The sequence below is a fragment of the Syngnathoides biaculeatus genome, chromosome 11, assembly GCF_019802595.1.
Source record: "Syngnathoides biaculeatus isolate LvHL_M chromosome 11, ASM1980259v1, whole genome shotgun sequence".
Taxonomy (NCBI): domain Eukaryota; kingdom Metazoa; phylum Chordata; class Actinopteri; order Syngnathiformes; family Syngnathidae; genus Syngnathoides; species Syngnathoides biaculeatus.
Genome location: NC_084650.1, coordinates 8,530,740 through 8,544,622, shown reverse-complemented (window position 1 = coordinate 8,544,622; position 13,883 = coordinate 8,530,740). Strand labels below are relative to the sequence as shown.

At 43.4% G+C, this 13,883-nt stretch overlaps 1 protein-coding gene across 2 annotated transcripts in view; it reads right to left on the bottom strand.

Annotated features, from left to right (window-relative positions):
- hvcn1 (hydrogen voltage-gated channel 1) overlaps positions 1-13,883 on the bottom strand; it is a 53,502-nt gene that overhangs the window by 7,839 nt on the left and 31,780 nt on the right. The gene's annotated exons all lie outside the window — the stretch shown is intronic.

The following is a 13,883-nucleotide window of genomic DNA, read 5'->3' as shown; positions in this document are numbered from 1 at the left end:
TCATCACCAACCCCCGGTCGTCGGTCGCTCGTAGGAGGCTGCAATGTTGCATTTACAAGCATTGACCAAGGTCAAGTCAGGCAAATTGAGCTTCCGGGCTCAGCCCAAGAGAACAGGTGCTCACAGGAGGTTCAGAGTGGGTGCGTTGTGCCGTTTATGTCTGCTTCAAGTGCGGGCAAGTATGCTAGTATGCTCTGCTGTCAAGGCTGCTCTTGAGTCCGCATCACCTTGGTGAGAGTGAGACCGTGCAGCTTGATCGGGAAGGTCTGGGCAAACACAGAACACCAGCCAAGACGGGAGCATCAAGTGAGAAAGAAAAGAGAACTCCAGAGAGAGAACCTTAGAAAGAGCCTTGTCCCATTCAAGTGGGTAAGAGAATTCCCGGACTGTGGAGTCCGTCTGGGGTGGCGATGAATTAATTCAGTGCCGCCATGCTAGCCACACTGACCAGTCTTTTCTTTGATATTCTTGCTGGCAGCCCACTTCACGTAGGAGTGCCAGAACAAATATGCAGTCTTCTTGTCCTTCTGTTCCAGTGGGAACTTGGGCCGAGAGCCAAACTGCGGCTTGTCATCTTCATGTCTCGTGTTCCCGAGATCCTGAAGCTTCACCCCTCCCTCTCATTCTTGCACATGTATTGTTTTACTTTGGCTAAACGTTTTCCCTCTCCTTTCCAGTGCATCTTTCAAAACAAAGGGTGTCCAATGCATCAATTGCCAAGGCAGTTTTGGTTGATGGTGTGACCTTGTGTCCCAACCCCTCAAAAAATAAAAAATAAAAACCATCAGAATATCATCCATCTCCTCGGTTGATTCAGGTGTGGCCAATAAGTTGATAGCGCAGGTAGATTGATTGAAATTCGATTTGACCAATCCCGGCCTCTTCTGGCATGTCAATGCACATGTATACATAAAGGGAAATTCTAGCAAGCTGGCTCTGACTGACTGTTGTGTCTCTTGATTTCTCCATGGCAGTTGCTGCAATGCACATCACAGCGATAATAGTCAGCAGCACCCTCCCACCGCTAGATTGCAAGAGGCTGGCTGCTTCAAAAGTAGATCTTGGGACAAAAAAGTGTTGGCACCCATGTTTTAAACTAAATGGCATTAATGCTGTCACTGCTGTGAAAACTTAAGACAATCTTAAAGCGACCTAGAACACCAATGAAGGAGCACAATGATGGTCATGAGCTCTAAATAAAAATGTAGGAAAGGAGAACGGAAGTGGGGAAAAATCAACTCCAAATTGACAATAAACACAAAGTCTTTCTAAGTTTAGTCAGGGCGAGACCACCACTTTTCAGAAATGATCAAGAGTGAAAAATGCAATGAATTTGCTTATTTTCGTGAACAAAATACAACCCATCAAAATGATAAAATGACACTACATCTGAAGGACCTCGGGGGAAAACTCAAATACCATGTCAGAATTTTATACAATTAACCCTCCCCGACCCAAAAAATATAGAAAACGATTCAGCAGCTGAAACCATCAACAAGTCGTCTTGACTCAAGTCCAACTGACTTTTTCAAAACTATTGTGGAGTCTGTGCTAGCTTATTTGCAGCAAATCACTCACTTCAGTGAGGCTAAACTCTGAAAGTAGCTGCTGTTAAGCTGTACGCTTCCATGTTAGCATGCTAAAGACAGAGCTCAAATCTCCCTTTCACAGGCAAGATTGTTGAGTTATTTTTGATCAATTTCTTGACCTTAAATAGACAATTTGACGAATTTCAAACTAGTTTCCAAACTCATCACAGTACAGAATCTGTTCTTATCTATCCATCCATTCTTTTTTTGCGCTGCTTATCCTCACAAGTTTCGTGGGAATGTTGGAGCCTAACCTGGCTATCATAACTGCGGAACAAGGTACACCCTAGACTGGTTGCCAGCCAATCACAGGGTACATAGAGACAAAGTCGCACTCACAATCACACCTAGGGGTAATTTTGAGTCGCCAATTAATGCATGTTTTGGGGATATGGGAGGAAACCAGAAAGCACAGAAAAAACCCACGCAGGCACGGGGAGAACATGCAAACTCCACACAGGCAGGGCTGGGCTTGAACCCTGGTCCTGAGAACTGTGAGGCCAACGCTCTACAGGTGTTCCACCGTGCCGAATAAATTTCATTTATTTATCCCCCAAAAATGAATGGGTTAAATTTCAAAATTTAGTCACGCTGATTCATTTAACTCTAACATATTGACAACTCACACACAGCAGTCCTGTCGATCAAAGATATTTTCTACGCAAAGCTTAATGGCGTAAAAAGGTTTGTGCTATCCGATCACTGCTTTTGGGCAGGAACACCTTTAAGGTTGCATGATAAACCCTCAGGCCATAATTTGCAAACGCCGTTTACCGAGGGATTACGTTGCCAATTTGTGCCTCTATTCTAGAGGTGGGAAAACTACAGATTATGGGCCACATCAGGCCCGTTGTTCTTTTTAATTTGGCCTGCCAAAGATTGGTACAGTATTAAGGTTTGATGTGAATGATTGCATTTCATTTTGACTAGTAAGGTCAGGCATTTCAATACCAGGTGGCGCAGGAAGTGCAGTGATTTGAATTTGCAGAGCCCGGGCCCCGGAAGAATGAGAGCGAGCAAATTCCAATTATTGCTCTTCTTCTGTTGGTCATATCAGAACCCATTTGCGGCAGTGTGAAAGAAAAGAAAAGTTGATAATGTGTGCCAGGTGTTTAACAAAGCATCTTCTTCTTCTTTACAATTGGCTTGCCCCGTTAGGAGTCCCCACAGCGTGTCATCTGTTTCCATCTTCGCCTGTCTCCTGCATTGTCCGCTCCAACACCAACTGCCCTCATATCTTCCCTCACAAAATCCATCAACCTTCTCTTTGCTCTTTTGCCTGGCAGCTCCATCCTCACCACCCTTCTACCAATACTCAGTCACTCTCTTGCATCTGGACATGTCCAAACAATCAAAGTCTGCTCTCTCGAACCTTGTCTCCAAACCATCCAACTTTGGCTGTCCCTCTAATCAGCTCATTTTGAATCCTATTCAACCTCCTTACTCCGAGCGAGAACCTCAACATGTTCATTTCTACCACATCCAGTACTGCTTCCTGTTGTCTCTTCAGTGCCACTGTCTCTAATCCGTACATCTTGGCCGACCTCACACTGTTTTATAAACTTTGCCCTTCATCCTAGCAGAGACTTCTGTCACATAACACACCAGAAACCTTCCGCCAGCTGTTCCAACCTGCTCGTTTCTTCACATTCTTACCACACTAACCATTGCTCTGGATTGTTGACCCCTGGTATTTGAAGTCGTCCACCCTCGCTATCTCATCTCCCTGCATCCTCACTCTTCACCCTTCACCCCACTCATCCAAGCACATATATTGGCTGCATATACGGCTAATCTTCATTCCTCTCCTTTCCAGTGCGTACTTCCGTCTTTGTAATTGTTACTCCACCTGCTCCCTGCATATCACAATATCCTCTGCGAACATCCTGGTCCAAGGGGAATCCAGTCTAACCTCATCTGTCAGCCTATCCATTACTACTGCAAACAGGTAGGGGCTCAGTGCGGATCCCTGATGCAGTCCCACCTCCACCTTGAATTCTTCTGACACACCTACGGCACATCTCCCCACTGTTCTGCTGCCCTCATACACTTGCATATGCAGTACCACAGTTCCTCTCTTGGTACTCTGTTATAGGCTTTCTGTAGGTCTACAAAGACACAATGTCACTACTTCTGACCTTCTCTTTACTTTTCCACGGGCATCTTAAAGGCAGATAAGAGCAAAGATGAGCGAGACATGCTGGTTTTGTTTACTTTAGATATTAATGGAGAAAGTTAAAAAAGAAATGCTGTTGTTTTAAGATACAATGACCGTCAAAGTATGTGAATAATATAAGAAAAAGGGGTTAAACTGGATTAGATTTTCTCTTTTTGAGTGGGAAAGGTCTGGTCTGAAGCCAGCCAAAGTAGAAAGTGCAGGATGAGATGGTGTGTAATTTTAAAATTCCACCTAGGCACAGCCTGATCCAGGATGAAAGCACAGACAATACAGTGCACAAAAAGCTAATTCTGTATTTTAAATATACATATATTTTAATCTATAGTATAATATATCACATAACATTAATAACATAACATTGGGAGCAACATCAACCCCCATACCCCACCCCTCCTGTCGTCGGTAGGTTGCGAGAGGCTGGCTCCTTGAGCTCTATGTTTCTCAGACTGTGTTGTGAACTAAAGCAGCGGTTGTGGACGCTGTCATTATAAAATACTTGATGGGCTGCGTAAGTACTGTAACATTTGTAATTATGAGTGTTTGAATGAGGTAAACTAGGAAAAAGAAAAAGTGTGTGTGATTTCAGCAATTAAATGGGATGGATGGTGCCCAACGAAATACACGCATGTATTGCGATCCTTTCATTCGAAGTAGGAATTATTCTTCTAAATCTCAAATTGTCAAGTATTCATAATGCCAAGTTGACTCATTTGAGAACAATGCATATTTACATAAACAATAAACCGTCTGTCACGGCTCGGTATTTTGAGAATAAAAAACCTTGGCTCCTATGAGGGTTGCCATTTTTGTTTAGTCAAACACATAAGCCTCTTATGGCTTATGACCTCATTTGGTCATTTACAGATGTAAGGTGTAATTCCTCTCCTTGTGGGAGGACATGATTGTCATTAGATGTTGCCAGTTGGGGTTCTGTTCTTTGTGTCTCTGACCCAAAAACACAAGCGTCGGGTTGTCCTCGAATTTCCCACTCATGGATGTTCCGTCCGCCAAACATGATCTGGCTATGTGATGGGACACTGTGTTCTACCGACTTGCTGTGTAAGCTCTTAAAATCCACTTTATACTTATAGGCTAGAATGCGTTCTAAGGCTTCGCAATCCTCTATTGTTGTTGCTTTTAGGAAACAAACATTGGCTTGCATATTAACCACTGGCGTGTGCGTCGTCAACTGGTAAACTGCAATCATGCACTTCTCAGTCTGCCAAATCACGCGACGTAACTTAATGCCTTAGTAACCCAAACTCCTGCAACACAGAATCTCATAAAAGGGTGTCCATTAATTCAAATGGTGTCTCGCTTCCGAGGCACCAATGCCGCGATCGTGTTTAAAGCTTTATGCTTGGTAGTTGAGAAACTAGTTGAATGCATTGCCCGTGTGATTTTGTCCCCTTCCTCTACACAAGCAGACTTCAAATCTCAAAGGTTTTGTGGACTTTTTTTATGGACCTTGTGTTTCAGTTTCAGCTTTTCAATTGGATTCAAATCAAGTAATTGGCTGAACCATTACCAGCTTTATTTATTTATTTGAAACCAGTTGAGCTTTTCCTTGGCTGTATGATTTGGATCATGACCCTGGAGAAATGTCGAATGCAGCCCTATTGGGCCACAAGCCAGTGCAATCTGTATGATGGTCCCAAGCCGTGGATAAATACAGAGGGTTGCTTTGCCAAACTTTACCAAATATGAGTGTTTAGCTAAATAATCCCATACCATATCAGCTGTGGCCCAGGTTAACAACGTCTGCTCCTGGCACTGCTAACCAGGAGGGCCTCAGTGGAAATTTAGCTACTGTGGGTCAAAGACAAAGAAGAGGAGAAAAACTGATTCTTCAGCAGAAAGAGAAGATGAAAGCACAGAGTCAACAACTGAGTGCAGGGCCTTTGAATGTTGGGACCTTGACAGGAAAAGCAACTGAGTTGGTTGTCATGATGATTAGGAGAGAGGTTGATATATTGTGCTTCCAAGAGAGCAGGTGGAAAGTTCAGTAAAGCAAGAACTTTAGGTTCCAAGGTTTAAATTATTTTACCATGGTACTCCGTGAAGATGACTGGAGTAGGCGTTATTTTAAATAAAGAGTTGGCAAAGAATGTCTGGTGAAAGGAGTAAGGGGATCGAGTGCTGAGGCAGAAACTCGAAATTGAGGGTGTTCTGTATAAAAATACTTAGCGACTATGCCCCACAGGTGGGATGTAACCTAGAAATGAAAGAGAAATTTGAAAAGAACTAGATGAAGTAGTTCAGAGCATCCCTGATACACAGAGAGTTGTGATGGCTGCAGATTGTAATGCAGGGGTTGCTGTGGAGTTTTTGACCAACTTCCTTAATTGAATACTCGCGGGTGAGAAGATCCCTGAAGAATGGGGGAAAAGTGTGCTAGTTCCCATTTCTCAAGAACAAAGGTGATTTGCAGAACTGTAGCAACTATAAAGGAATAAAGTTGATGAGCCACACAATGAATGATGGGAAAGAGTAGTGGAGGCTAGACTCAGCACAGAAGTAAGTATCTGCGAGCAACAGTATGGTTTCATGCCTAGAAAAAGTACTACAGATGCATTGTTTGCCTTGAGAATACTAGTGGAAAAGTAGAGAGGTCAGAAGGAGCTACATTGTGTCTTTATGGATCTAGACAAAGCCGATGACAGAGTACCAAGAGAAGAACTGTGGTACTGCATGCATCAGTCTGGTGAGGCAGAATAATGTTAGAATAGTACAGGACATGTATGAGGGCAGCAGAACAGTGGTGAGGCGTTCAGTAGGTGTGATGGGAGGACTTTAGGTAGAGCTCTGAGCCCCTTCCTGTTTGCTGTGGTAATGGATAGTAGATGAGCGATGAGGTTAGACTGAAATCCCCTTGGACAATGATGTTGGCAGATAACTGTGATCTTCAGTGAAAGCAGGGAGCAGGTGGAAGAACAATTGGAAAGGAGAGCAATGAAGATTCACCCAAGTAAAACAGAATATATGTGTGTGAATGAGAGGGGTGGAGAGGGAAGAGTCAGGCTACAGGGAGAAGAAAGCAAGACTGTATGACTTCAAATTCTTGGGATCAACAATGCGGAACAATGGTGAGTGTGGTAAGCAAGTGAAGAAACGGGTCCAAGCAGGTTGGATCAACTGCCGGAAAGTCTATTTTGTGTTATGTGACACAAAAAGTCTCTGCTAGGATGAACAGAAGAGTTTATAAAACACTGGTGACGCCAGCCATGATGTACAGATTAGAGACGGTAACACAAGAACAAGAAGTAGAGCTGGAGGTGGCAGAAATGAAGATACGGTAACACTAAAGAGACAACAGGAAGTTCAGCTGGAGGTGGCATTTGAGGTTCTTTCTAGGAGTGAGCAAGTTGATAGGATTAGAAAATAGCTCATTAGAGGGACAGCCAAAGTTAGATGTTTCGGAGACAAGGTTTGAGAGAGCAGACTTTGATGGTTTGAATATGTCCAAATGCAAGCCAGTGAGTATATTGGTAGAAGGATGCTGAGGATGGAGCTGCCAGGAAAAAGAGCAAGAGGAAGACCAAAAATAAGGTTGATGGATATTGTGAGGGAAGACATGAGGGCAATTGGTGTAAGAGAGGAAGATGCAGGAGATCGGCTTACATGGAAAATGACGCGCTGTGGAGACACCTAACGGGACAAGCCGAAAGGAAAAGAAGACGACGACCTAACTTGTACATGTAAATCTTTTGGTTTCTTTAATTTGACGCACCTTTCACGTCCATTTCGGTAGGTAGGTAGTGGTGGATGTAGTTTAATATTTTGTACTGTTCTAAAAAGGCCAGTCCAATGAATGTCCAGTTTGCCTCAAAGTAGGGAAGCAACATTATGCAAAAGAAGCAATTCTAATTCAAATATGAAAATTTGATGCAGAGCATCGTAGTTTGTTTGGACTAATATTTGGAAGCTGATTCATAGTGAGCTTTTTCTCCAATTGGAATTTTTTTGTGCAGTAAAGAAAAATGAAAATCACAATTTGTAATGTGGCAGGTTGACAATGCGTGCCTTTTTTTTTGTCTTTTATCCAAAGTATTCATATTTAAATACAATTAAAAAATAAAGAGTTTTAATTATACAGTTTTGTGTGATTTTGTTCTACTAAAATGTTTATTCTTGCATTTGACTTAAATAAATTGTCTTTTTTTTTAAAGTTACTTTTACGATAATGATAATAATAGTAGTAGATGTAATAATAATAATAGTCATAATAATGCGGCCTTTGTATCAGTCCGTTGTGGTAAAGTGGAAACTAAGTCGAATGGCAAAGTGCTCAATTTACCAGTCAATCTACGTTCCCTCACCTATGGGCATGAGCTGTGGGTTGTGACCAAAAAAACAAGATCCTGGATACAAGCGGCCGAAATGAGTTTCCTCCGCAGGGTGTCCAGGCTCTCCCTTACAGATAGGGGGAGAATCTCGGTCATCCGGGAGAGGCTCAGTGTCGAGCCGGTGCTCCTCCCCATTGAGAGGAGCCAGATGAGGTGGCTGGGACATCTGATCCAGATGCCTCACGGATGCCTCCCTGGTGAGGTATTATGGGGGCATGTTCCACAGGAAAGAAATCCCGGGGACAACCCAGGTCACGCGGAAGAGACTGTCTCTCGGCGGGACTGAGAACGCCTTGGGATCCCTCCGGAAAAGCTGGAAGAAGTGGCTGGGAAAAGAAGTCCGCTGTATCGCTGCTTAAGCTACTTCCTGCGACCCGACCCGGAGAAGCAGTAGAAAATGGATTGATGAACATTAATAATAATATAAATAATAATTGTGCACACAATTTAAAAATGCTTTTCAAGGCTAACAGATGCTTTAAGAACAAATACAGTTTATAAGCAATTTTTTTTAATTTTAATGAGACTAAAATATTTAATGTCTACATTTCCTATTCATCGGAGGCACTGCAATTTATTCACTTCAAGGATTTAAAATTACTCTTTTGTTTATCTTCTGTTTACCAAGTTGGTTTACAGTATAAATACTCCCACCACATTAACAAGTGTTCATAGATGGCACGGGTGGTACATAAGCATGTAGATGTAAATCCAGGGTGCCAATATCATTTGTTTATGGTTTCCTTCAGAGGGCCATAATGAATCATAAAAATATTTAACTGCCTCATCACATTTCCACTTTTTTTTTAACTACTGCTATTTCAGAGTAATGGGTTTTTTCAACTATTGTTGATTTATTGGCCTCACAGAATCCCATTCCACTATCCAGTAAGATAAACACAAGATAGGTTTAGACTTCGTTTTTATATGGCAGGTGTGAAACTAAGTATTTGAACACCCTGCTATATTGCAAACTCTCCCACTAAGAAATCACGGAGGAGTCTGAAATTTTCGTCGTAGGTGCATGTCCACTGTGAGAGAGACCGTAATTTCTCGAGTATAATATGTCCTGAAGTATAATGCGCAGCCACAAAATTGACCTAAGAAAAAAAAAAAAAAAATCAGGAAAACCCTTCTACCAATGTACAATCTTCTTTTCCTTTTGGCTTGTCCCGTTAGGGGTCGCCACAGCGTGTCATCTTTTTCCTTTTTAGCCTATCTTCTGCATCTTCTTCTCTAACCCCAACTGCCCTCATGTCTTCCCTCACCACATCCATAAACCTTCTCTTTGGTCTTCCTCTCGCTCTTTTGCCTGGCAGCTCCATCCTCAGCACCCTTTCACCAATATACTCACTCTCTAATCTCTGAACATGTCCAAACCATCTAAATCTGCTCTCTCGAATCTTGTCTCCAAAACATCCAACTTTGGCTGTCCCTCTAATGTGCTCATTTGTAATACTATCCAACCTGCTCACTTCGGAGAACCTCAACATCTTCATTTCTGCTACCTCCAGTTCTGCTTCGTGTTGTTTCTTCAGTGCCACCGTCTCTAATCCATACATCATGGCCGGCCTCATGCCCTTCATCCTAGCAGAGACTCTTCTGTCACATAACACACCAGACACCTTCCGCCAGCTGTTCCAACCTGCTTGGACCCGTTTCTTCACTTCCTTACCACACTCACCATTGCTCTGGATTGTTGACCCTAAATATTTGAAGTCCTCCACCCTCGCTATCTCTTCTCCCTGTAGCCTCACTCTTCCCCTTCCACCTTTCTCATTCACGACATATATTATGTTTTACTTCGGCTAATCTAATCCAGTGCATGTATCCATCTTTCTAATTGTTCCCCTGCATGCTCCCTGCTTTCACTGCATATCACATCATCTGCGAACATCATGGTATAAGGGGATTCCAGTCTAACATCATCTGTCAGTCTATCCATTACCACTGCAAACAGGAAGGGGCTCAGAGCTGATCCCTGATGCAGTCCCACCTCCACCTTAAATTCTTCTGTCACATCTAAGGCACACCTCACCATTGTTCTGCTGCCATCATACATGTCCTGTACTATTTTAACATACTTCTCTGCCACACCAGACTTACGCATGCAGTACCACAGTTCCTCTCTTTGTACTCTATCATAGGCTTTCTCTAAATCCACAAAGACACAATATAGCTCCTTCTGACCTTCTCTGTACTTTTCCACTCGCATCCTCAAATAATGCATCTGTGGTACTTCTTTCTAGGCATGAAACCATACTGTTGCTCGCAGATACTTTACTTCTAACCCTAACCCTACTCCACAGCAATCTCTCCACATTGCTTCCATACCTCCACTGGTATGTCATCAGGACCAACTGCCTTTCCATTTTTCATCCTCTGTAGTGCCTTTCTGACTTCCCCCTTACTAATCATTGCCACTTCCTGGTCCTTCACACTTCCCTCTTAAACTCTTCCTTCTCACTCATTTTCTTTCTTCTCATTCATCAACTTCTCAAAGTATTCTTTCCATCTATTTAGCACACGACTGGCACCAGTCAACACATTTCCATCTCTATCCTTAATCACCCTTACCTGCTGCACATCCTTCCCATCTCTATCCCCGTCTGGCCAACCTGTAGAGATCCTTTTCACCTTCTTTCGTGTCCAACCTGGTGTACATGTCTTCATATGCCTCTTGTTTAGCCTTTGCCACCTCTACCTTTGCCCTACGTCGCATCTCGATGTACTCCTTTCGCCTCTCCTCAGTCCTCTCAGTGTCCCACTTCTTCTTCGCTAATCTCTTTATTTGTATGACTCCCTTTATTTTGGGGTTCCACCACCAAGTCTTCTCCCCTTTTCTACCAAAAGACACACCAAGTTCTCTGCTGCCTGTCTCACTGATTACCTTGGCTGTCGTAGTCCAGTCTTCCGGGAGCTTCTGCTGTCCATCGAGAGCCTGTCTCACCTCTTTCCGAAAGGCCGCACATTCTTCCTTTCTCAGCTTCCACCACATGGTTCTCTGCTCTACCTTTGTCTTCTTAATCTTCCTACCCACCACCAGAGTCATCCTACACACCACCATCCTATGTTGTCAAGATACACTCTCCCCTACCACTACCTTACAGTCAGTAACCTCCTTCATATTACATAGTCTGCATAAAATATAATCCACCTGCGTGCTTCTACCTCCGCTCTTGTAGGTCACGATTTGTTCCTCCCTCTTCTGGAAATAAGTGTTCATTACAGCTATCTCCATCCTTTTTGCAAAGTCCACCACCATCTGTCCCTCAAAGTTCCTTTCCTGGATGCCGTACTTACCCATCACTTCTTTCTGACGCCCCTGTTTCCTTTACCAATATGTCCATTACAATCTGCACCAATCACAACTCTCTCGCTGTCTGGGATGCTCAGAATTACTTCATCTAGTTCCTTCCAGAATTTCCCTTTGAACTCTAGGTCACATCTTCCCTGTGGGGCATAGCCGCAAAGCACATTATAAATAACACCCTCAATTTAAAATTTTAGTCTCATCACTCGATCTGATACTCTTTTCACCTCCAAGACATTCTTAGCCAGCTTTTCCTTTAAAATAACCCCTACTCCATTTCTCTTCCCATCAACTCCGTGGTAGAATAATTTAAACCCTACTCCTAAACTTCTAGCCTTACTACCTTTACACCTGCTCTCTTGGATGCACAGTATATCAACCTTTCTCCTAATCATCATGTCAACGCACATATATTATGTTTTACTTCGGCTAATCTAATCCAGTGCATGTCTCCATCTTTCTAATTGTTCCTCTGCATGCTCCCTGCTTTCACTGCATATCACATCATCTGCGAACATCATGGTATAAGGGGATTCCAGTCTAACATCATCTGTCAGTCTATCCATTACCACTGCAAACAGGTAGGGAAGGAAGCTGATCCCTGATGCAGTCCCACCTCCACCTTAAATTCTTCTGTCACACCTAAGGCACCCCTCACCATTGTTCTGCTGCCATCATACATGTCCTGTACTATTTTAACATACTTCTCTGCCACACCAGACTTACGCATGCAGTACCACAGCTCTTCTCTTGGTACTCTGTCATAGGCTTTCTCGAGATCCACAAAGACACAATGTAGCTCCTTCTGACCTTCTCTGTACTTTTCCACGAGCATCCTCAAGGCAAATAATGCATCTGTGGTACTCTTTCTTGGCATGAAACCATACTGTTGCTCGCAGATACTTACTTCTGTCCTGAGTCTAGCCTCCACTACTCTTTCCCATAACTTCATTGTGTGGCTCAACAACTTTATTCCTCTATGGTTGCCACAGCTCTGCAAGTTCCCTTTGTTCTTCAAAATGGGAACGAGCACACTTTTCCTCCATACTTCAGGCATCTTTTCGCCCGCGAGTATTCTGTTGAATAAGTTGGTCAAAAACTCCACAGCCATCTCTCTAAATTGCTTCCATACCTCTACCGGTATGTCTTCAGGACCAACTGCCTTTCCATTTTTCATCCTTTGTAGTGCCTTTCTGACTTCCCCCTTAGTAATCATTGCCACTTCCTGGTCCTTCCCACTTCCCTCTTCAACTCTTCCTTCGCTCTCATTTTCTTCATTCATCAACTCCTTAAAGTATCCTTTCCATCTATTTAGCACACTACTGGCACCAGTCAACACATTTCCATCTCTATCCTTAATCATCCTTACCTGCTGCACATCCTTCCCATCTCTATCTCTCTGTCTGGCCAACCTGTAGAGATCCTTTTCTCCTTCTTTTGTGTCCAACCTGGTGTACATGTCTTCATATGCCTCTTGGTTAGCCTTTGCCACCTCTACCTTTGCCCTAGGTCGCATCTCGATGTGCTCCTTTCACCTCTCCTCAGTCCTCTCAGTGTCCGACTTCTTCTTCGCTAATCTCTTTCCTTGTATGACTCCCTGTATTTTGGGGTTCCACCACCAAGTCTCCTTCTCCCCTTTCCTACCAAAAGACACACCAAGTACTCTCCTGCCCGTCTCTCTGATTACCTTGGCTGTCGTTGTCCAGTCTTCCGGGAGCTTCTGCTGTCCATCGAGAGCCTGTCTCACCTCTTTCTGAAAGGCCGCACAACATTCTTCCTTTCTCAGCTTCCACCACTTGGTTCTCTGCTCTACCTTTGTCTTCTTAATCTTCGTACCCACCACCAGAGTCATCCTACACACCACCATCCTATGCTGTCGAGCTACACTCTCCCCTACCACTACTTTCAGTAATCTCCTTCAGATTACATCGCCTGCACAAAATATAATCCACCTGCGTGCTTCTACCTCCGCTCTTGTAGGTCACTATATGTTCCTCCCTCTTCTGGAAATAAGTCATGTAGTTCCATCCAGAATTTCTCTTTCAACTCTAGGTCACATCCTACCTGTGGGGCATAGCCGCTAACCACATAACACATAACACCTTCAATTTCAAATTTTAGTCTCATCACTCAATCTGATACTCTTTTCACCTCCAAGACATTCTTAGCTAGCTCTTCCTTTAAAATAACCCCTACTCCATTTCTCTTCCCATCTAATCCGTGGTAGAATAATTTAAACCCGCTCCTAAACTTCTAGCCTTACTACCTTTCCACCTGCTCTCTTGGATGCACAGAATATCAACCTTTCTCCTAATCATCATGTCTACCAACTCCTGATCTTTTCCTGTCATAGTCCCAATATTCAAAGTCCCTACACTCAGTTGTAGGCTCTGTGCATTCCTCTTTTTCTTCTAACGACAGATCTGGTTTCCTCCTCTTCATTGTCTTCGACCCAC